The 22,946-nt window shown below is 36.5% G+C and overlaps 1 protein-coding gene across 2 annotated transcripts in view; it reads right to left on the reverse strand.

Moving 5' to 3' along the window:
- The window catches only part of TAFA5 (TAFA chemokine like family member 5), a 290,769-nt gene that overhangs the window by 77,001 nt on the left and 190,822 nt on the right, over window positions 1-22,946 (reverse strand). The gene's annotated exons all lie outside the window — the stretch shown is intronic.

A 22,946-nucleotide genomic window follows, 5' to 3' on the forward strand; every position in this document is an offset into this window, starting at 1 on the left:
TCTACAAACCCAAGCAAATAGTCCTTATCCTGAAGTGCTTACACTGAAAATAGACGTGAGGCATACAGGGGAAAGAGAAAAGCTATAATAAACAGAGGGGTCAGTTTAATGACAGCTATTGAGAAACTCTGTGATACTTCCAATGGTGGGGCGTAGTCAAGGGCAGAAACTAGGAACACAAGAAGGACAGGTATTGAATGAAGCAAAGGTTGAGAAACCATGGGGAAGGAGACAATAAGCTGAGGGAAAAGACAGGACCAAACAGCCTATTACTACAAGGGAAAAGAAGCCTAGTTAGGAAGGTTTCTGACAGAAAGCTGGTGTGATACATGTTCTGTGTCTACTCTCAATTCTTGTGTCTCTGGCAAGCCAGTTCTGCAAAATTTCCACAAGGTCATTCACAGCATGTAGCCTTGGAACAACAGAGACCTGACTGCAATAAAGTGAAAGCAAAGGAGTTGTGAGTAGAATTTTTTCCTCAAGGCAAGGAAAGAAGGGGCTTTAATACCTGTAGACCTCTTTCTGGACTATAATACTACTTCTTTTGATTCCACCTTTGTAGTATCTGGGTTCCTTCTCAGAGAATAGCAAACAATATTACTAATATCTGATATTCTGTTATTCTTTCACTCTTCACTGAAGACAATGTTGTACAGTGGAGTGTTTAGCATACTTTTTACAAAATATATCTACAGAGACATATACTTGCACGGTGCCATATAGTCATACTAAACAAGGTAAGGAATCCCAAACTAGCTTTTGCTCAAACTGTAAGCCTTGCAGTCTGCAGAAAATGGTCCTGTTCCTCCACGGATCATCTCACCAATTCTTGGCTGCACTACAGGAAAGCTTCAGCACTTCAATTTATACATAAGTGCCCTAGGATTCAAGGCCAGAACACGTCCCACATAGAGGGACAGATCATGCCATCCTCTATGTTGATCTTTGACGCCAATACACATAACATACCTTCAAGTAATCATACGCCCAACAAAAAGAGAAGTACAGGAGAAGTACTTAGTGAAGTAAGAGTACAAGAAGCGTATGCTATACCAAATTAATCTGGGGTCCAACGAGACTAAAAGTAGACATTTATCCCAGTGGCAGCTGCAGCTTTATGCTCACCTGAACATGTGATTCAGCCCGACTTCTTCTGTCTGGAGCTACTTAAGAATACAATTCCCAATGCCACTGGGTCATGGCAAGAAATAGAAGTGCAATTTAAAGTCTTTTAATAAAAAGACCTTCCCAATATTTTGACACAAAACAACTTGTGTCCTCAGTTCTGGTATAATTATTGGTAAGCTCTAGTAATATAACTAAACCTGATTTCCTTCAGTGGAAGCTCAATCTGAAATTCATATTAATATTTTAATTAAAAAACCTCTTAAGCACCTAAATGTCTACATAGGAATTTGCACTGTTCATTAGGCAATATATAAATCAATGGTGAAATTATTCATAACTACTTTTTTTTTTGAAGCAACTCTGCTAGGGTTTTTAGCACATAATACACAGAAATGTGGATTCTACTCAGGCATCAGAGGTACTGCTCTACTGATAACTGGAACATATCAGTTTTTGAGACTAACCCCTCCTTTATAACAGATAACAGCCTTGTCCTTTCAGTGAAGGCCTGCATCCAGTTATAGGCTTAATAGTAAATGCTCAGTAAAATGCTAACACCAAATCTGACCTACTTGCATGCATATCTTTCTTAATTCACATATCAAAACGGCTATTTCTACAAATGTTTCAACAATAAGAGGAATCACTGAAAGACTGAATAGTAAGGTAAACTCAGAAATATCCACTAGATTGCCTTTACTATCTCAGCTAGGAGGTTTTCCTGGAAACATGACTTGAAGTAATCTTATTTTAAAAAGTGTCTCTGAATTACTCTTAGTGTTTTGCTTGGTTGCTTTTGGTATTATCACAAATCCATGGGGTCCTTGCTCTGGGTATTGGCTATATCCATACAAATTTAAAACACACCAAGGGTATTTATTTTACAAAACGTAAATTCTAAAATATTTCTGTGCTGTGTATAGACCAGCTCATGCAGTTAGGCTTGAGAATCAGAACTTCTTTTGTAAGGAAAAGCTAGCTAGCTCACCTGATTTAAAGCTAGTCAGTATTAAAACTGTGCTTCCTCAGCCCCCATGCCCTCTTCAAATCTTGCTTCCTGCCGAGATCTCTTCCCTATTGCTGGTTTTACAACCCTTTAATTCTGGTTTTTTACCCACTTGTTGCTTTGCTTCAGGAGCCTCTCCAACACACAGGCCCTCACTCACAGTGCCACCAGGGAGGCCTGTTCTTGTCTGCAGGACTACATCTACTTTTGCATTTTCACTTTTCAGTTTGCACATTATATCACAGTATGAGAGTAAAGCTCAATGTGTAATATAGGAAGGGAGCAAAATGTACAACAGTTTTTATCAGCGTAATATCAAAGAGTTTTCATCAGTAATTGAAACTGAGTTATACTAGTCAAAGCAAAAGAATATAGTGTATTTCCTGAGGCAGTGTAGTTGCCTTTTTACTGTGTATATTCACCAGGGGTGTAATTCAGCCCTCTGCAGACAAGAGAGCAAAAAGCCTATCAGCTTCTTCAAATCCACTCCGAGCTCCATTATGAAGAATTAAATGATACACAGGCTTTGTGCAAAGCTTCTGCAAAGAGCTGAATTTCAGCTTTAGAATCTCTGCTGGCACTGCCTTGCATTTCCTAAGAAGGGCTGTGCCTCTTCACTCAAACTGGAGTTAATAGGCACTGACATTGCTCAGCACATGGTAGAATTGCTTTCCCAGGTAGTGCCATTTGAAATGGGGAACAAATGGACTCTCTCCAAAGGGTTTTCATGCAAACAGTTTTGAGGCATTGGATGCAAGCAGATGTTATATCAACATCATGACGAACTACCCACCAATGTGATCTTAACTGTTTTGTCAGACAGAGAAACTTGCAATCCAGTTATTGGTAGAAAAAGTCTCCATTCACGATCAGTACAGTCTAATTTAAGACTGCTCAAATGAGTAGTGTTTCAGAACACCACAGATTGTTTTCTGCTAAATACTGCAACTAGATAAGCTTTGTCAATAATCCTCTCACCTGGTTTAATAGATAACATTGTAATATTAATATAATATATTTAATATGGAAATATTATATAATTAATATATATAAAATATTACATATATATATATTTCCTATGGAAAATCAGGTTTATTTTCTAGATAGTCTTTTCCCAGATTCAACCCACACTCAGGGAATTATCAATATCTGCATCTCTAGTCAATCTTTTAACTGAAAATCATCAACTGTTTGTGATAGCAAAAAACTAAGACAAGTCTTGTTCAGCAGCAGTAAATACAAAAACTTAAAGCCATCTAAAATATGGTAAATTAAAACACTCAGATTGTTGCAGTCTGTTCACTCTTTTTTTTTAATGTTGGGGAATGAATTAGGGAAATAAAAGTAAAAATGTACTTTATTTTCACTGAATGAGAATATTGATTGAGATAGCATTTGGATACTGACACATGATTTCAGAATACATTATGCTTCTATGCATAAAAGGTGGTGTGCAAAGTGAGGATTCATATTTTTTTCATGTATTTATAAAGTATAATCAAAACCATGATGCATGAGCCTAAATAAAGTAAAAAAAAAAAAGTAGCAGAGGAGATACATTGAAGTAGGGACTAGGGAGATTTTTTCTGAAGCAAAACACATTTTGAAACCTATTTCTTCAATGAGAACTTAGCTCAACTATACTTTTTCCAGAATGATGTTCTTATTCACATTATTTTTTATTCAATGGTAATTTTTAGCATTTAATGGAAGCTGTAACTTACACATTGGAGAAAAAATATTTCCTCTTTGACTTTCATATATTATTTCACCGTAGTTTTCCTTGAACTTTGAAGAAAGCTGATCAGCATAGCAAATTCCAAGGTTCAGAAAGGCCTTTGGCTTTACAACTTTAGAAGTACATAGACAAATACATTCATCTTGGTGTATTTTGCTTGTCCTATTAACACTGAAAAGGACCACATCTTTTATAATTATTTACCTGCAAATGATCCCAACTGGTTTCATAATCTCTCTCATCTCCTAGCCTTTTTTAAATGTTATCTGATATTTTTCCTTTTTCCATTTTTTTCAAGCCCAGCTTTTTTCTCTGACCATTTCCCTCCTTTGCCTGATTCAGTACATACACACTATCTACCTATCAAAGATCCCCAAACATCTTGCATAACTTCCTGTGTTTGGCTAGTTTTATCTATGACTCCTAAATGCTGTTCATTGTCCCCATTGTGCACAGAGGTTAATCATCCTGACCAAGGTCACACAAGAATTTGTTGCACAGCTGGAAACAAAACCTCTGAATTCTTAGTATCACTAGACTGGAGACCTTTCTGTGTGCCTTCTTCCTTCAGAGAGAGAGTGTACTTTAATATGTATACAGAAAGAAATTAAAGAACAATAAAAATAAGCAAAGTAATATGCTTTCAAAAACAAATATCAGTTAAATTGCAGCAGCAGGAAAAAGGCCATCTGAAAGACAAACTGAATCACACCACTCTAAGACACTGCAATCATGAACTGTCTTTAGAGCAGCAATTTGACTGTAATAGTGTAAAAGCCCCAAATGTCAATCTATTTTACAACAAGGAAACATCACAAAGCTTGGATACCTTTTACAGCAGTCATTCTGCTTCCTTAAAAAGAATTGAAGCACTGCTAATTCACAAAGAGTTAGAATGTCTAGATTATTTATAGGGCATCTAGACCAAAGACTATTTAGTTCTAAGAACAGCAATATAGCAATGTCTAGACACCTATTTTATCATTTAGCTCTTGCTGTCAAGATTGGGAGGGATGCTTTAGCTGAGGTTGAGAAATATATGGGAAAAAGGGATCTCCTGTGGGCTACAGAGACCAGGCAAATTGAGACCAGGTAACTAGATCATGAGTAAAAGATTGAATGACAGGGCAGAGGCTTCTCCTACTGCTCATCCAATCATAGTTCCACTGAGGGATAAATCTTATTGGAACCCCTGGGTTGGGAAATTCCATCAATGTTCACCTGTACCCCAGAGAAGAATGACAATCTGGCTTTATCAGGAATTATGCGGATTGCACCTTGTACAACATGTATTTAGGAGGAGCAGGAGAATACCTAGGAGACAATCTCTAAATTATATAGTCATCCATAGTATACTAAACAAAGACACCTTAAGAGACACCACTGCCAGTTACATGAGTGGTCCCTAGGAATTTAGCTGAATTACCTGGTAAAAGAAGTTGTTGGGTTAAACTGAGTGAAAGCAGGAATCTTAGTAAACCACTGATGCAAAAACTAGTTGAAAATATTTTGAAAAAGTAAGACCAAACTTAAACGACTCCATTTAGAAAAGCATTAATGTATTTGTTCAATTTTATGACATACTTAATGTTTTTACATATCTTCATAAGACTCTGAAATAAATATATACTGACAGCTTAAAAATAGATACACAAAAAACCCTGAAGTATAATCCAGATTCTAAGAGTACTCTCATGAAATTCAATAGCTCTTATCTTTTTTTCCTCCAAATAGCAGAATTTCCTCATTATGATACCCCAAACAATAAATAAATAAACAGTGAAAAGCATATGAGACTAAATGCAAAAGAACGTGATACCTGAGTTTTTGTAGTGTAGAATGTATTTTTCTGTCCTCTCTCTTCAGTTCTTGGAAAACTTTAATACTATGTGACTCACTGATACAGCGATAGGTACCTTACATTAATAAACATCCAGATGTTCAAATATTTGTATGACAGAAGCATCATCCTAACACAGAAAGTGTCCTACAAATCAGTTTTACTGTCACCTCATGTCTGTTTACATTTTACTTTTCAAGGACCAGTATTCTTCTAATTGCTCTCATTTGAGATTGTAATATGTCTCTGCATTTTTCCTCAACTCCTCAGCCTCTCACTGGCAAATAGTACTCTCACTGGCAATATTGCTTGGAAAAGTACTGCAGCAAATATACCACATATTTTTCAACTGCCTACAAAGCAGTCGAACAGAAACAGAAAAAAAAAATTATTATAGTTTATTAAATTTCACAGGGTCACAAGCAGCCTGACAGTTATAATAAATGACGAATACTGACAAAATTTACATGTTGAATTTTATTTAGGGACAATACATGTGCTTCTAGTGTCTTCAAAACTGGCATTTTCTAACTGAACATTGAAATGTCAGTCTTTTGAATAGGCAACCTGGCCTTCAAGTTTGCCCAGAATTTCAGCATTTGTCTGAATATCCATAGACGTGCATATTCAATGGTTTTCAATCTGTCAGTGATCTCACTGCTTTGTTGTCTGTGGGTAGTTAGCATTTGCTATCTAATAAGAGATGCTAATAGAACACCTACCCCTAGAGAAAGCCTTTGTCAGGACTCAGTATTTTCTGTTTCTGTCCCCTGCTGTTCTGCTCTGCTGTATTCAATTAGTGCGCTGTAAGCAAAGAAAAAATTACTAAAAATCTGATCAGTGCTATGCCAGCAAAGAACCCTTCAGAGATCAGGTTTTCATCACATTTCACTTTGCTGCCAGCACATTGAGAACAGCAAATTTCACTGGAGAGGGACAGCAATTTAAGACCCAAAGAGGAGAGTGTGAAGACCGCAGCAAAGTATAGACAAGAAGGGTTAAAATGGGAAGTAGTGGGAAAAGAGATACTAGGGAAAAAATTAGGCAAAAAAAGGAAGGAAAAAGTGGACAAACCCCAGCTATATGTAGTAGCTATTGAAGCTAATGGGCAAGGTCAAAAACTTGAGGAACTTGTTCAGTGGAGTCAGTATGACAACATAGGTAAGTAAAGGCAAAAGACCAGAACATATTGGGTTTTCTTCTCTTAAGTACACCAGTTTCAGTCCTCTGATGATATGAGCAGAGAACTGCATGGGAAGACCAGATTCACTAAGGTTAAAAGTCAAATGAGAACTGACCATATACTCACTGGATCCCTACATTATGCAGAGAAGGCTGGGCAGCTGAGGAAGAGGGAGAAGGACCCTGAGAACTCTTCTAGCTCTGAAACACATCAACATACAAAAGTAACCACTGACTACACAGTGAAGCAAGAATTTTAAGGAGTTCTACACAATAATAAATAAACTTGCCTCAGGTTACATGGTCAGAGTTTTCACAAAACACAAACTAAAATTATAGCCAAGGATCAAGGGCCTTCTTGGGACTCCAGCTGTAAAGCATTCATGTACCCAGTCTTACTGGGTTCCTTTAATGAACTCTGTACATGCTTAGTAAGGAAAATATAAAAAGAAAGAAAAAAAAAAAAAAAAAAAAAAGAAAACAATAAGCACTCCTCATTTGACAATTGCTTTTGCTCGGGCAAAACAATGAGAATCAGAATGTGAGATTTCATGTGCCTGAGGACAGAAATTCGTTAGTCTTTAATCTTTTGACAGCTGTTTCTGGGAATTTTAGTTAATGTTCTTCATGTGTATTCAAAGGACAGGCATCTAGCTGAGTGGTTCTGCTGTGGCCCTCACTGCTTTTAGTACTTTCCAAGTCTGGTGTCACCATGTGTATTGCTGCTGTGACATGCTGGTGACATTTAATTGTACACTGAAAGAGATAATAATTCAGCTGTTCTCAAGTACAATGGGCTTCCTTTGTCAACAACCAGAGCAATGGGAAACTCTGCCCTCCTTTTGTCACGTATGTATGAACAGAACATGGAAGCAAATTGAGTTGAAATGAGCTCGAAGACTAGCACAGAAACAGACTAAGATATCGCTGTGAGAACAATTAAAAGAACTAGAAAACAGAACTCAGCAATGAAGCCAAACTTATCTCCTACCCAAAGTGTTTTCCCCCTATTCCACATGACTAGATGATGTGTTATAGTAAACTATATGCTTTTTGGGGTAAGCCTGTGACGTTTTGCTTTCATCAAATATTAAAAATAAGATACAATTATACTGGGGATTCTGACACAAATCGATGCTTCAGGAATGAAGATTAAGAAAAAAATCCCAATAAAACTAGTGAAACAGGTGAAAACAAAGAAAAAGGGAACCATTTTTTTTGGTATCACTTTTCATAATGAGAATACAACTATTATAAGCACTTGTGATTCTTTTGAAACTTGTGTCAGGGACCCAGGAAACTTGCCATAGGGAACTGTGATGTTGAGCATTAGATAGCTTGGAAATTGGCCTTTCCTTATGGCTTCTGCTTTCACTAGGCAGTGTTTGACCAACAGAGGGAAGAGTGTTAAATACAGCAATGATAGCTTATAAAACATGCATTGTATTGATATACTGTCCATGGTGAACTCCTGTTACAGGTGGATGTGCCACATCTCAGCTGCACAGTCAATCACACATCTTGTCAGACAGCAGTTTGATATTATGGCTCTGCAGAATGGTTGTTGACTGACAGGTTAGGTCATATGAATTTTTTTAAGGTGGCTTTTCATCAATACAAAAATATTACTGCTCCTATCCCAAAAATTTTATATAATCTTATATAATTTTCCTAATTTTCCCAAAATTCTTATATAATTTTCCTAATTTTGTACTTCATTTGGGCGACTGTTTGACTCATTACTTAGTCAAGCTTTCTCTGTAGAACTTCTCTCAGTATTTTGTAAGAATAAAAAAATAAAATACAAATGAGTGCCTTCTATTGACCTTAGGTTCCTATTTTTAATTTATATTATAATGCACATAAAATTAGGAGACATACCTTAAAAAGACACTGTATCTAAAACTCAGTTAATGCATGGACATTTTAACTTTGTGCGCCCAGTGCAACAAAAAATTGATTTTTCAAAGATCCTCTAGATTCTACTAAATTAAACTTAATAACACTACAGTTCAGAAGGAGATCTTTGACAGAAATAGTCACTGATTAGAAGGAATAGTCTTTCTTGACCTAAGAGGCAATATTTGATGTATCAGAACACATCTGGCAAATCTATGAACAGCCACATGTCTTCTTGATATTGCTATCTTTTTCACCATCAGAAAACCTGACTTTAAATTTTCAAAATTATTTCTGTAAAATCAGATTAGAAGGACTGGCCACAAGGTGAAAAGGAAAAAGGCTGCCTCTCTCCCAGGGCAGGCAATTCATCTGCTCCCATGCTACAGCCACTCTGCAGGCAGGAGGCCTGTCCCTGCAGAAAGCTGCACAGTGAGGCTGGTTGGGTCAAATGACACAGTAATAGCACAGAAAATCTACTCTGATTTGATCTAAACCATGAATTCTTAAAACTGGGGCTGTAAGCATTTGCGGTTCTGCAGCAACTGCACCAATTGTTAAAAATCAGACCACCAGGCACAAGTAGTTGATCAGGTCAGTACATTGAGAGTTAAAACTACTTTTTTGTATTGTACTTCTTCACAGGAAATATGATAGAGTCATATATTTTAGGGACTGAAACAACAAGTTTTTTGAAGGCCATAAAATTTAATCCACCAAGTTCTATAACAATTTCAACAATTTCTTGTTGACATAAAACATAACTTTAGAAAGACATCCAGTGCTAATTTTCAGACAATGCTCACGTTTTAAAAAGGCAGCTTATACAATTCAATGGCAAAGGCAAAACTTAAGGCAGCTTATACAATTCAATGGCAAAGGCAAAACTTTTCAGATTTTAGTATTATTCATATAGGACTCATTTAACTCTCATAGGGGTATACTCGTCTTCCTTTGCTAAACTCCAAACGATTGAGTAGTCTTCTGTCAGCTATAATTAAGTCACATCTCTAACAAAACACTCTGTGTTCCTGAAGGTTAATCATCTAAATTTTAAATCTCCTGCATTTGCTGTGGGTTTTTGGGTTTTTAACATTCAGAAGTATCTAAGGAAAATAAAACAAACTAAGCATCAACACTGGACAAACGGGAGATAATAACCCACAAAATTAACTGGAATAGAAGCACGTTAGAATACTCCATCTGCAGGAATTGTTTTCTTTTAATAGTAACTGAAAAAGAGCTTTCTCAAGTGACTCTTACTTTGGAAGAGCAATTGGGAAACCTCATTAGAAATACCTACAAATTCTAACAATGCAAACAGTACAAGTTCATAGTCCTGACTCAGGCAAAACCTGCAATGGGTTTCTTGAGGGTTCTTCTGAATAAAGCACTGCTTGACTGAGTCTGCAGCTTGGAAATAGCCCCTTGCAGATTAAGAAATAACAACTGCTAGTTCTCTATGCTTCTCTTAAATACAATACTGAACTATTTAAGTGTTCATTTAGACTCAACATTTTAAACACACAAAAAAATATCTTCAAGAAATCCCCCCAGGGAAACTCCACTTTTTTTAATATATATTTTCACACAGCAAAATGGCCCTTTTAAATTATCCCAGTATGCCTAATTATAATATTAAGCATGTATGCATGTATTTATGCATCTACGACATCAGGAATAAGAGCTGCTCTTACTACATCACTGCAGTGTTTTGCTCTGGTCAGCAGGATACCCTGTTCAACCACTTTAGTTGTATTGGAATAATAGAATACTTTGTATTAAAGTGTAGAATAATGTGAACACTTTCTCTTGTGGAACTGAAAAAAAAGCTGTCATACTTCCATAAGTGTAGAGCCTATTTAGACTTTTAAAAAATTCCTTTATGTTCAAGAATGGAAATCATATATATTAGCATATGTTATATTTTTTCCTAACAATGTTAGCAAACATAAAATTATTCAGCTATCTTATGCCATTATCAGCATATTGTGTATTCCAAAGTAATCTTCAAATTCTTAAATTTTGGCTAGTGAAAAGGTAGATATTTTTAGCTGCCTGTTACAAAGATTTCTCAGCTTACCAACTTTGAAATATTCACCAGATATTCAAAATCTGTGAGAATAATTTCATTAAAACAGATACATAGTCTGATAGTATGGAGACTTGCAATTTCTACCATGTACACAAGCAGGCACTTCAGTTTTCTGAAAATCAACCTCAGAGCATATGTGACAGAGGTGTGTATAACACACACAGATATAAATTTGTTAGCAAATTACTCAGCAGCTTAGCTGTAATATGAATGATGGGGGGAGTTGTGTTTTTTTTTGGTTTTTTTTTTTTTTTTTTAATAAAATTGTAGTGGATGATACAGCTTTAGTGCCCTGTTTATTACATGTATGGTCTTGACTACTTGAATCTGTGCAACCCATTCAAAAACAGACTGCAAAATGGCAAAGGCTTTCTTTCACTTCCAGCCCTGCCCAAGTTTTCTTTGATGCAGTGCTCATCTGAGTCATTGCCTGTTTCTTGCTTACAAAACATTCATATTCAAAGCACCATTAGCACAATAGCAATTAACAAAGAGCCTTTTATGCCAACGTGCTACAACTTCATCTCACACACCCTTTACAGGAAAAGGTCTTTTCTCCTCTTTCCAGTATCAGTGAAGCACTCATGCTATGTGAAAAGAATGCTCCCTTTCAGTGCAGAGAGGAGATATGGCTGTGCCTTATGCGAATCTACTCTACGAACAAGAGGGGAAGACAAGGTGACCTAAAAGATCTTTCTCATTTCTATCCTCTAGGAAAGTTCATGGTATCGGGAATTGCGTATTAACAACCAGATGCAGAATTTTGTGTGGACATGGCACAATGCTTCTGCAGGTTGTTTTTTCTTAATTTTTATCTGCTGTAAAAGATAGGAAAAGAACGTTTGGGTTTGTCATAAGAATAATCAACAAGAACAAGAAAGGACATTAACTAGCCTTGAGTCATCCATAGCAGTCAATCCCAAAATATTGCTAACACTGAGCAGTAAATGGGAAGCAGGAAGAATCTGCAGCTATATCATGCTAGGAATTGGTGGGGTTTATTGCCTATACTATATCAAGTCGCCACATTGGCACTAAGACAAACACTGAGGTTTCCCATGAAGTAAGACTGTTTCTTTATGATACGCTGTAGATGCAATGTTCATATTAATTAGAGAAGAACAAGAGCAAGTGGAAATGTTTTATAATTCTTCCTAATAATAATTACAATTTATAGGCAATTTCACAAGACAAAAGACTGAGTAGCACAGGGTTGGTCAGAAAAACAGAGATGACAAACACATTTGCAATAACGGCATATAGGCAATATCAAAGAATTTTACGGTAATGTAAAGATAGATGTGAGAATCTAACTGCCCCAAAACACCTTCAATATCAGTCACAATATTTCCCATACCTGAACTACACGACCCTGGGACATGTTAATAAACTCAATCATTCAGGAACAGCTGTAGCATTGTCTAGAATGTGTTACCCTGAGTTCCCACTAGCACAACACACACTGTAAAACAAGAAACAAAAAAGAAACGACCCCTCAAAGGCTCTTGTGTGCCTTTATTTCACACTGAATAAGCAGGCACAGTACAGCCTGCTGCTAAGCTTTTCCTTACCAGTCGGTCAAAACATGGATAGACTCTTGGTTACAGCTCCTAATGTGTTGATCAACTGACCCAGAATAACAAAGGCTAAGGGTAAGCAACACAGAAATCACTATACTGGATCAGACCTGAATCAGTCAAGTCCAACATCCTGCCTCTGCAAGTAGCCAGAGGGAGGTGTAAGAATGCAGCACCAGCCAGCTGCCCCTATTTCTGCATTTTCTAGCAAGAACTGTTCCAAGAAGAAATAACTTAATACACTCAGATTTGTTTCTCAATTACTGCTTTGCAAGTTGTTGATTGAGGGGCAAAGGGTGGAAATTGTACATCTCAGAGGAACAATTAACTTTGTTCTTGATTCCCTGAGGTGTACATTAAGCCATAATGCCATAAATTATTCCAAGGAGAATTTACCATAATAGATCTAAATTTATAGCAATAAAAATGTTCATACAGTTGTGTTTGAAAGTGCTTCTTGGCTTTTGTTTTTTTTTTTTTAAGGATTTTTCATTGCCAGTTTGAGGGGAAAAAAACCACTATAATTCTTTTCCATTAAAATACAGAAAGCATTGCATATGCATCACACATTAATCACAGATAAATTAAGGACACAGAAAAACAAATATGATAAATCACACATCCTTTTGCCTGAGATATAATACAGCATCAGGTCTCTATACCTCATTAACTGCTGTATTTGCCATTAACACTTCACAAAAATGTGTGAACATATAGCTTCATCATGAAGCTGTTAAAAAAGAAAACTGTCTAATTTTTTCTGCTTCATCTTCCCCTACATATTAGATGAAAATTATCCATACTGCATACATTTCCTGGCTTAAAATATAAAAATTTCCTTTACATGGAACCTGCAAGGTATTCCATTCACTGTAATACCTACAGCGCATTATTTCACCTCAACCCCAGTATGAAATCTTTCCTAAATAAGCTTGACTTTCTAATACTGCTCTGTTCCATTCAGCTTTTTACACAGCACTCAGCAGTGTTGGACCCAAGAGCCTCTTGGTAGGATATGAGCAATGTGGCTCTCATCTATCATGTGCACTCTCACTCCCAGGACAAGAAGTATATGTGGTAAATGTTTTGTCCAACATTTTGTTGCTTCTGTTATTCTTAATGTGAATATATATACATATATATAAAAGTTAGGGAAAACAAGCCAATAAAACAAATCCCGGACTTAGAGTGGAAAGTGCTGAATCGTATACTTAGATCTTTAAAAAATTTATTTCAGTTGAAGTTAGGCCATGGACTGCTTTCCTTAGCACAGCCTCATGCCAAATGAGGCTGCTGAATGCACTCTCATTCCTGCCCTCTCTTGTCAATAAATACATGTTTAATTATATTAACTTCAAGACACTTCTTTAAACATCTATCCTCTCTTCCACTGCAGGTCTCAAAATGATGCTAAAATTAAGAAATCACATTCATTTTCTGAAGTTCCTAAATATAACCCACGTTTCTCATATAGGAAAGACTATTCTATTTAAATTCATTGCTTCAGGAGAAAGATGACAACTGCTTTCATCAGGCTCTCTGGCACCTACCCTTAATACTGGACAATTTTAAACACAAACCCACATTTATTATAAAGCAAAGTGTTACATTTGGAACATGAAAAGTGAATATTAAAAGAATTCTGAATGCTAATATCCAGCTTCGTACTGGATGTTACTCCAATATTTTACCCACTTGGGGTGCTAGTGGTCTACCTTACTATTTAACAGAGAGGAACTTACTGGAGTTAAGGAACTCTCTCAATTGATTTTTTTCTGATTCCATAGACTAAAATCTATAAAAATGAGGAATTGTTTCTCCTTAGCAGAATTGCTTAGGAGAAACAATCACACTCATACCCTTTAGCACATTCTTTTCTCTCTTACTGCTATAGTTTCACATAACTCTTGTGCAGTTCATGCATAGATCATGACAAAATATTCACACATGCCAGTCAGTACACCTGCAGTTTATTTATACTAAGAAATGTGTAGCCTCTACCTTGTCCCATCAGCTTGACAGGGACAATACACATTAAATTAATTACGAGCAGTTTAGAACACCTTGCAAGCCTGCACCCCGTTCCTTCACCTTTTGTGAACATGAAGAGCTCCTGCTTGCACAGCTTTTTGTGATGCTGGAGTCGAACTGAGAATCTCCTTAAGGTACTCTGACTATACTGGCTACATCACTCAGTTCCTTTAAGTTATGGTGTAAAATGTAAATAAGATTTAACATCTTCTGGTGATGTAGGCACTAGCAAACAAATCAGCTTGTTTGTCTTGCAGGGATGTATGTTGCCAAAGACACATTTCATTGGAAGATTTTTTCAAAGGCTTCAGGATTATGCTTCAGTCAAAAATGGTTAAACTAGTTGTGGCCTTAACTATAAGGTCAACAACATAAGTAACCTGTCATTATAAAACTGACTCATTAAAACAATGGGCCAGGAGTAACCTTGAAAAATAATTTTGAAATATTACTGTTAAAATAAAGTAAGGAGAAATGCCTCTATATAGGAGCAGATAAAAATAAACCCTGCTTAGGAGAAATGCATATTTTACCAATTCTGATTTAACATCAAAGGCTTAGCAGAAATACAATTCTCAATTACTATCTCACAGTAAGGATAACTGAAGTTTAATTCCAAACTTTCCAAGAAGAGTTTTTAAGATCTCTGCTTTTATATCACTTTTTATTTCTTTTAGTAAGTTACCAGAGCATGATGTAAATTAGATAGCTATTATTACCAATATAAAGAGTATTTTTTTAAAGTGTTATAAACCAAAATAATACCACTGAACAAAATAAATCAGTTTACATTAATACAAAATGTAGAACTGCTTTGTTTATTAAGCATTGAGATTTTTTATTGAGATTTTATAAATGCATGTGAGCATATCTTACAACTGACAAAATTGTAGTTGTTGTTGGAAATAAGAAAATTCAAAATCTGTGTTACTTGAGAGAAAATAAAGCCTGTACTTCACATCTTAGATGCAACAATTATTCCTAATACAGCAAATAAAAGCAGGAATCACCTTCATGCAAAACTGTAAATTATCTCAATCATTTCAATGTATGAACCTAACTAGGTTAAGAATGAAATATATATATATATATATACATATATATTTGGAAATTTAAAAGCAATACAAGTTGAGAAAAAAAAAATCTGAAACTGGAAAACACAAGAGTTGTTAATTTATTTTATGGATGCCAGACTGTAAGACCAGAAAGAATCATTGTAATTCTATATTCTGACCTCTCATACAATGTTACCCAAAGGAATTCTCTGCGTTCATCACTCTCTTCACCACAGATAGCAGTAACTCTCATAGAACTAGAGAACTGTTTTGGAAAACAAACAGAAAATCCTGAGTTTAAAATTTTCAAACCACAACTTCAGTGACATATCCCAAAGGACAATGGCAACTGTGAATAGAAAAAAATATTGTGCTTGTTCTGCATTTTTTAAAGTTGAAGTTACAACATTGGTGCCTTAAATCTGTACTCCAGAATTAGGGGTGGAAGAGGCCTCAAGAGATTGCTAATTCTCTTAACTCTTAACCAATGTCTTGATTAGCACAAACTTCATACAGTAAAGCATGTTACTTTCACCATCACCAGGCTAGTCTCTGAACTCTTTTAAATTTTTCAATATCTTTAATGAGTTGTGAACATAAGAACTGAGCATACCAATATATTAAAATCTCTCCAATGTCTTGAAAGTGCAACAATGGATTTTCCTATATTCACCCAAGTTTTTCCAGACTTTTGACTCTAAGATATTCACCTTTATGAGCATTTTTCTTCTTCCAAATCTTTTATTGCAGTGTATATACTAGATCTGGCTGGGCTGGAGGTAGTTTTCCTCATAGCAGCTGGCATAGTACTTTAGACTTGTTATGACAAATGTCTTGGTAACACCCTAGTGGTTTAGATATTCCTGAGCAGTGCTGCACAGCACCAAGGCTTCCTCTGCTTTTCATTCTTCCCTCCCCAAAGAAAGCAGGCTGGGGACAGACAAGAGTTGGGAGGGGACACCCTACCAACACAGCATATTCTATGATTCTGTGATTCTGACAGCTGATCCAAACTGACCAAATGGATACAGCATGTCATACAATGTCACTCCTGTCATAAAAAGTTGTGGTAGTTTTTCCAAGGTAGACACGCTGGCTGGGAATTGGTTTGCTTGGGGGAGGTGGTGTGCAACTGCCTTTGCATTGCTTCCTCTCCCTCTTGTGATCACTTTAACTGTCTTTATTTTGACTCAGTATTTTCTTTTTTTAATTTTTTTTTTTTTTAACTCTTCCTCCTCTCTCCTCTGTTCTGTTTCAGGGACTGGGAGTGGGGGTCAGTAAGCAAGCAGATGGCGGGTCTTTAAGTTACTGGCTGTGATTAACCAACATAGCCCATTAAAAGATACAGTTCACATGGTTACACACACTGTAACACCAGACAATGCCACGGAAGCTTTAATGTGTAATTCCCAGTCTTTGGAACACTTTGCAAAAAAAAAATGATCCGTGTAGTCTTTACAGCAATTTATGCTGCCTACTTTCTAGATCACCTCATGGTCAGAAGTGACTTCATAGAGCTGCTGAAGTTCACAGAGGCACAATCCTTCAGTGCAGTGCAGCAGATCCACACAACTTTCTTTCCATGTCATTCTTCCACCTCATTATGAGTTCACATATGGTTTATCTTTTCAGGGGCAAAATGTAGTAAAAATCTAACTTGTAAGAGCCCAACACAGCATGATACTGCACAGGAAAAACACTCCATGTGCAGCCACAATTGGAGCCACTGCTATAAGAAGTGCCCATGATGATCACTAAGAATAGAGCAACCTCACACCTTCCAGCACTTAGGTTCTACAAATGCTTCACTTAGCTTCTATAAATGCTAGTCTTGGGCTCTTGCCCTGACATTGTAGGTTGAGAGCTGAAATGGGGGTTTCCCAGGCAACTCAAATCTGTCTAGCAACCACCCATGTAAGCACTCATTACAAGGTCATCACAGTGTGTTTGCTATTTCCCATGGCATCATCTTGTTCCTTGGCAGCTGCAGAAGACAGATGCGCACGGTGCCTGCTCAACCTTGGCTCCTTGTGCCAGCAACCAGAAGCCAGCTGGACCTGCAATCTGACTTTTGACAGCCAACATCAGTCCAATGCTGATACAACACCCAGCAGAGAAAAGCAAACAGAAAAAGTCCCTATTTGGTCCATACATTCGAAGGCTATGGACCCAGTGCCTGGTGCTGCCTGGTCCTGGTACTTGTCTGGGTCTGCCAGCAGACACAGGTAAACTAAGCACAAATCAGATATCCACAGAAGCATGTCAGGGAGAGCTTGATGTATTCAGGGGATCCAGGGGAGGGGAAAGTTCTGGAAAGACTGTGCTGAAATGGCAGCAATGGCATTTGGGACATCTGTCACTCTTAAAAGCTTTCTTTTGCAGAATGCAGTGACTGGGGTCACCTTAAGGGCTTGCAGTAGGAATGTAAATAGCTACTTTAGCACAAAGTGCCACCACAGGGGTTACATAAAGTTATCTAACACAGCAGGATGGGTAAAGCCATTAGAACCACTGTAGCCATTGATGCTTTTTTTATCTCCTTCTAGTTTGTGAATCATTCACAAACACCAAAAGTGACCTTACATTTTCTCTCAAGTTAAGAACAAAGATTAGGCACTACAGATTAAAAGATCCACAGCTGTTTGATGTGATACTCTATTTACATTTACTTACTGATCTGCTAACTAATGACTCTTTTCACTTATTACGTGGCATGGTTATTTTTAATTGTACATTGTTCTTGCTTGGTTCCAATTTTTGTGTCCATTGAGGAAGTATATATTAACACTAGTACCATTATTGCATAAAAATGCAATTGATTTGGAAAAAAAATAGTATACTAGCTTAAAATCTGCAATTTAAACTAGCCCAAGAGATCTGCAAATTTACCTCACTTCATTATCTTAACTTATTTTGGATATGCAGATTGAAGTAAATATGCTTCCATCTCTACAGAATAATTTTCATGTTCAAGACTAAAGAATTTCAGAAACACCATCTAAGAGCCCCACAGAATAATCACTGACACTAGTAGTCATTTGACTTGTTAGAGATACAGGCATTTTTTCACCTGGGATTACCTTTTCACCTATTGGAATTAAGTATCCATGTTTGCACTAGACATTCCAGTGTTTGTTCCAGGCTGCCACTAGATTATAAAGCAAAAATAACCATGAATTCTTTCGAGCTGTCCCAGGTAATTTTCCATATTTCCTTGACTTCCTAAGTACCATGCTGTTTATCAGAGAAGAGTCTTTACCTGGCTATTTTTTAATACAAGAAAGAAGGTATTTACTACTACTATTTTCAAATTAAGTAGCTCCATTGCTGCTGTAATGAAGTATTTCATTGCTATCATCTTCATCTAATAGGATGTTTTCTTTTTTACACAATTCTAGACAAAAAAAAAGAAGTAGTTTTTCATTATAAAGGACTGTTATAATTATAATAGATACACTGAGAGAGACATTGAGTTTATTCAGTAGCTGAGACAGCATTTATGGTGAAAGCATAATTTGTTAAGGAAAAAAAAAAAAACAAAATCCAAAGTAAATATTGTTTGATCAAATTAAGTAGCTAAATACCATTGTTTACATACCCACAAAGGAAACTATTTTATCTGCCATTCTTTGCTTGATTCATGCAAGCAATGTAATTCTAAGCAACAAACACAAACATAAAAATGCCTTCCATTTCACTTAGCAGGTGCCTGAAATAGCAGATTCTATAAACCATAAAAAACTTTGTCTTGCATAGGCTCAAACAGACCAGTCTCTGCAAGTTTCTCAAGCAGCTTCTGAAAAGATACCTTTGAGAAAATCTCAGGTTACCAAAAGGAATTGCTTTTATTATTATTCAGTATAATTTTACTTTTAAATTAGGCAACACAGTCCTCTTTAAAACTAGTGAAGTAGTAATTTATTTCATCACCTGACATCAAAACAAAGCTGTGGGGAAGCTTTAAGGAAAAGATACATAATCTTTAACATAGCAGGCTCGAACCAGTTTGGGAAAGAAAACACTAATAAGATAACAAAGGGAAAAACCCAAAACTCAGATTCCTGTGTAAAAAAATCAACTTAAGATTTAAAAATAAAAAATATTTATTTGGATTAAAATTGAATAAAAAGTTTAAAATTGTTCTAATAATTTGGAATAGATTAAAAAATAAAACCATTGACCTACTGCATGGGACTGAAGTATTGATGAAATATTGATGCTGATTTAGATAAAAAAGAATGTGCTTCTACATTTGAGGCAGCTCTCAAGATCTTCTTCCCTGATTGCTAAAGACTGTTTACCAGTTATGAATTATACTGGCATTCCAGCAGTTTTACTTCACCCACAGCTCCTTTAAGAGGATTGAACAGTAAAGTAATATTCTAGAATGCACTTCAGTATTTGTCTTTACTGTACTAGGACTTCATATCCACATAGCCTCAGCGACCTACACTCAAATCAATGCTTTGACTTTTGATCAATTTAGAAAGTAAATCAGAGCAAAAAAGTGCCACTTGACTTGGGTAATAGGGTTGTACAGTCACAGTGTGACTCCAGGATTTCATGACCTGCACAGCTTCCACTTTGGTTTTAACTTAAAGGGAGCTTTGATACAAAAAGCTCCAGATGTCCTCTGTTCCATCTACTTGAAGCAATACCACAGCTGGTATCAACAGAGAAGCTTAACCTAAATTCCTCCCACTTTAAAGAAAACTGAGTGTCAATACACTGCTTTCAATGGGAGCTTTCTGCTCCATGGGACCCAAATCAACCAGATCCTTGAATCAGAATTACCTTTCCCTCCCTTGCCTTCTTGAAGTGAATCCTTAAAATGACACTTTACTTTCATTCCCTACAGGTGTGTTTTACTAGAATAATAAAATGCCCAGGAAAAACAAAACAAAACAAGCCCCAAAACAAAACAAAACAAAACAAAACAAAACAAAACAAAACCAAAAAAAACCCAAAAAACCCAAAACATCTTAAAACACAAAAGTCTGAATGGCTGGGTGAAACTTGAGATGCTTGTAAATAAATCTATCCCTGTTCACTGCTCTTAGACTAAAGTGACCTTTCTTCTAGCTGTCCTTTTCAGTATAATAACTTTAGTGAGTTTTTACCTTGACAGGCTGGAGACATGGGCTAACAGGAGCCTCATGAAGCTTAACAAAAGGGAAGTGCAAAGCTCTGCACCTGGGGGAAAAAACCCAGTAAATGCTGGGGGAAAAAACCCAATAAATGCTGGGGGATACCCAGCTTGGTAGCCAAGAATCTGAAAGTACTGGTAGATAACAATCTGATCATGAGCCAGCAATGTGTCCTTGTAGCCAAGAGGGCTAATGGTATTCTGGAGCACCTTAGGAGAAGCATATATTCTGCCAACCATGCCTTAACCTGGGAGTGGAAAGAGCAGATCCTTTTCTCTGTACATTGACATGTCAGTAACACAGATAAAATCATTGCAAAATTTCAGAGGATATAGAACTAGCACAATTATCATCATTTCATTGCAATAGTGCAAATTACACTAGTACAATAAACCAATATTTACAGTATTTCAGTGCAGTATGAGCCAAAGGAAGCCTCGCTTCCAGCAGTGGGAGATGCAGATTTAATATTTAGTCTTTTTCTCCCAAGGGAAATGTCAACTTTCCTGCCTTAATTCTCTTTGGCACGAAACATTCACTGGAAATACACCTGGTTCAACAGAGAATGTTACAATTAAATACTGAATTCTGCTCTGAAATAAGCAGCTCAATTTAAATACTGAATGTCTCTTCATATTTTTTGCATCATTTTTAATTATAATACTACATGCAATTACTATTATGCAGTACTTTTCAGCTTCAGAATTCCACAGCCAAAATTAGATCATAATAAAATATTTCTTTGGAACTTTTTTTAATTTCAATAAAAGGTTCTCTTTCACTCCTTTTTAATGTGAATGTTCATTTTAAATGCATCCAATTTAAACACTATAGCACTTTGACAGTACATTACAATAAAACATAAAACTGACAGAATTAATTAATGAACAGTAATTACTGTAATTTACAGTAATTCTGTCTGACAGCATCTAATTACCAACAGAGCATCCCTATGACTATAAAGGTAAGCATTTTATTGCTTCTCATTTTTTAATGGGGAAATTGAAGCAAAAATGTTAATTAAGCCCAGAATACTGAAAAATTAGATGTCCAGAATTTAGTCTGGTATGTATCTGTGGTAGATTTAAAGCTTCTCTTTCTTTTTCAGAATGGCTCATTAGTCTCTAGAGTCTCCTATTGCTTCAGCATATTTTCAGACAGCAAACAGTCTGATTGGGAGGGGTAAGACAATCTTCCAAATTATATATTTTGCCGGAGTTTTAATTTCTCACAAGGAGGCAAATCCCAAATATCTAAGTGGAACGATTAGATTTTAGATTAGCTTGGACAGATTATTTATCAGAAATTCAAGTACAGCAGCATTCAGGCTTTTTAAAGGAATTTTTCTTCCTCTCAAAACTCCCCAGGTCTCTTTCTGCGGTGTCTCCAGCATCTCATTTCCCAGTCTGTATGGAATTTGGGTTTGCCCTGTTCCAGTCGCAGAACTCAGCACCTGCTTTTGATTATCTGGCTGGTGATTGCACAACCCTCTAATTTGTTGAGGTCTCTCTGCAGGGCCTCTCCGCCTTTGAGGGAGTCAACAGTTTCTCTCAATTTACTGTCATCTGCAAACTTACTTGATATATCCTCGAGTTCTCTGTCCAAGTTGTTCATAAAGATTTTGAAGGGCACAGGAATAAGGATGGATCCCTATAGAGCCCCACCAGTGAGAGTTCTCCATTCTGACGTCACCACATTCACTATAATCCTTTATGTCCAACCCATGAACCAGCTGCTAACCCATCCCATGACGGGTTTGTCCAGCTGTTGTGTGCTGGACATTTTGTTCAGAAGGACCCTGTGACAGACAGACAGCAAGGAAAGCTTTACTGAAATAAAAAATTAAGTTGCTTAAGAGTCCTACCTTAAATCTCATCTTTTGCATTGTAAAAGTATATCAACAAATAAAACAACCTTGAATTAATACAAATTGCTTAACTGAATACAGATAATGGCAACAAAATACCCTTCCTGATTCCATTTTCCCAGACAATGGGGATTTTTCCATTGTATTCAGGAGAAAAATATGCAAGTATATGAGTGTGGGTGAGAACCAAGATCAGGTAGTTTATGATCATGTGTTCTTTGTCTGCCAATTTGTCGTAATTTGTGGAAAAAAACCTCAGCATAACCAGATGAGATATTCAAGCTGCTGTACTACCTGTATAATCACCCCACTAATCTCCTGCTCCTCTTCATCAGGATATTAGCTTATCCTTTCCTGTCACTGGTTCATCTTTCTGTCTCA

Source organism: Haemorhous mexicanus, chromosome 5 (genome assembly GCF_027477595.1).
Source record: "Haemorhous mexicanus isolate bHaeMex1 chromosome 5, bHaeMex1.pri, whole genome shotgun sequence".
NCBI lineage: Eukaryota > Metazoa > Chordata > Aves > Passeriformes > Fringillidae > Haemorhous > Haemorhous mexicanus.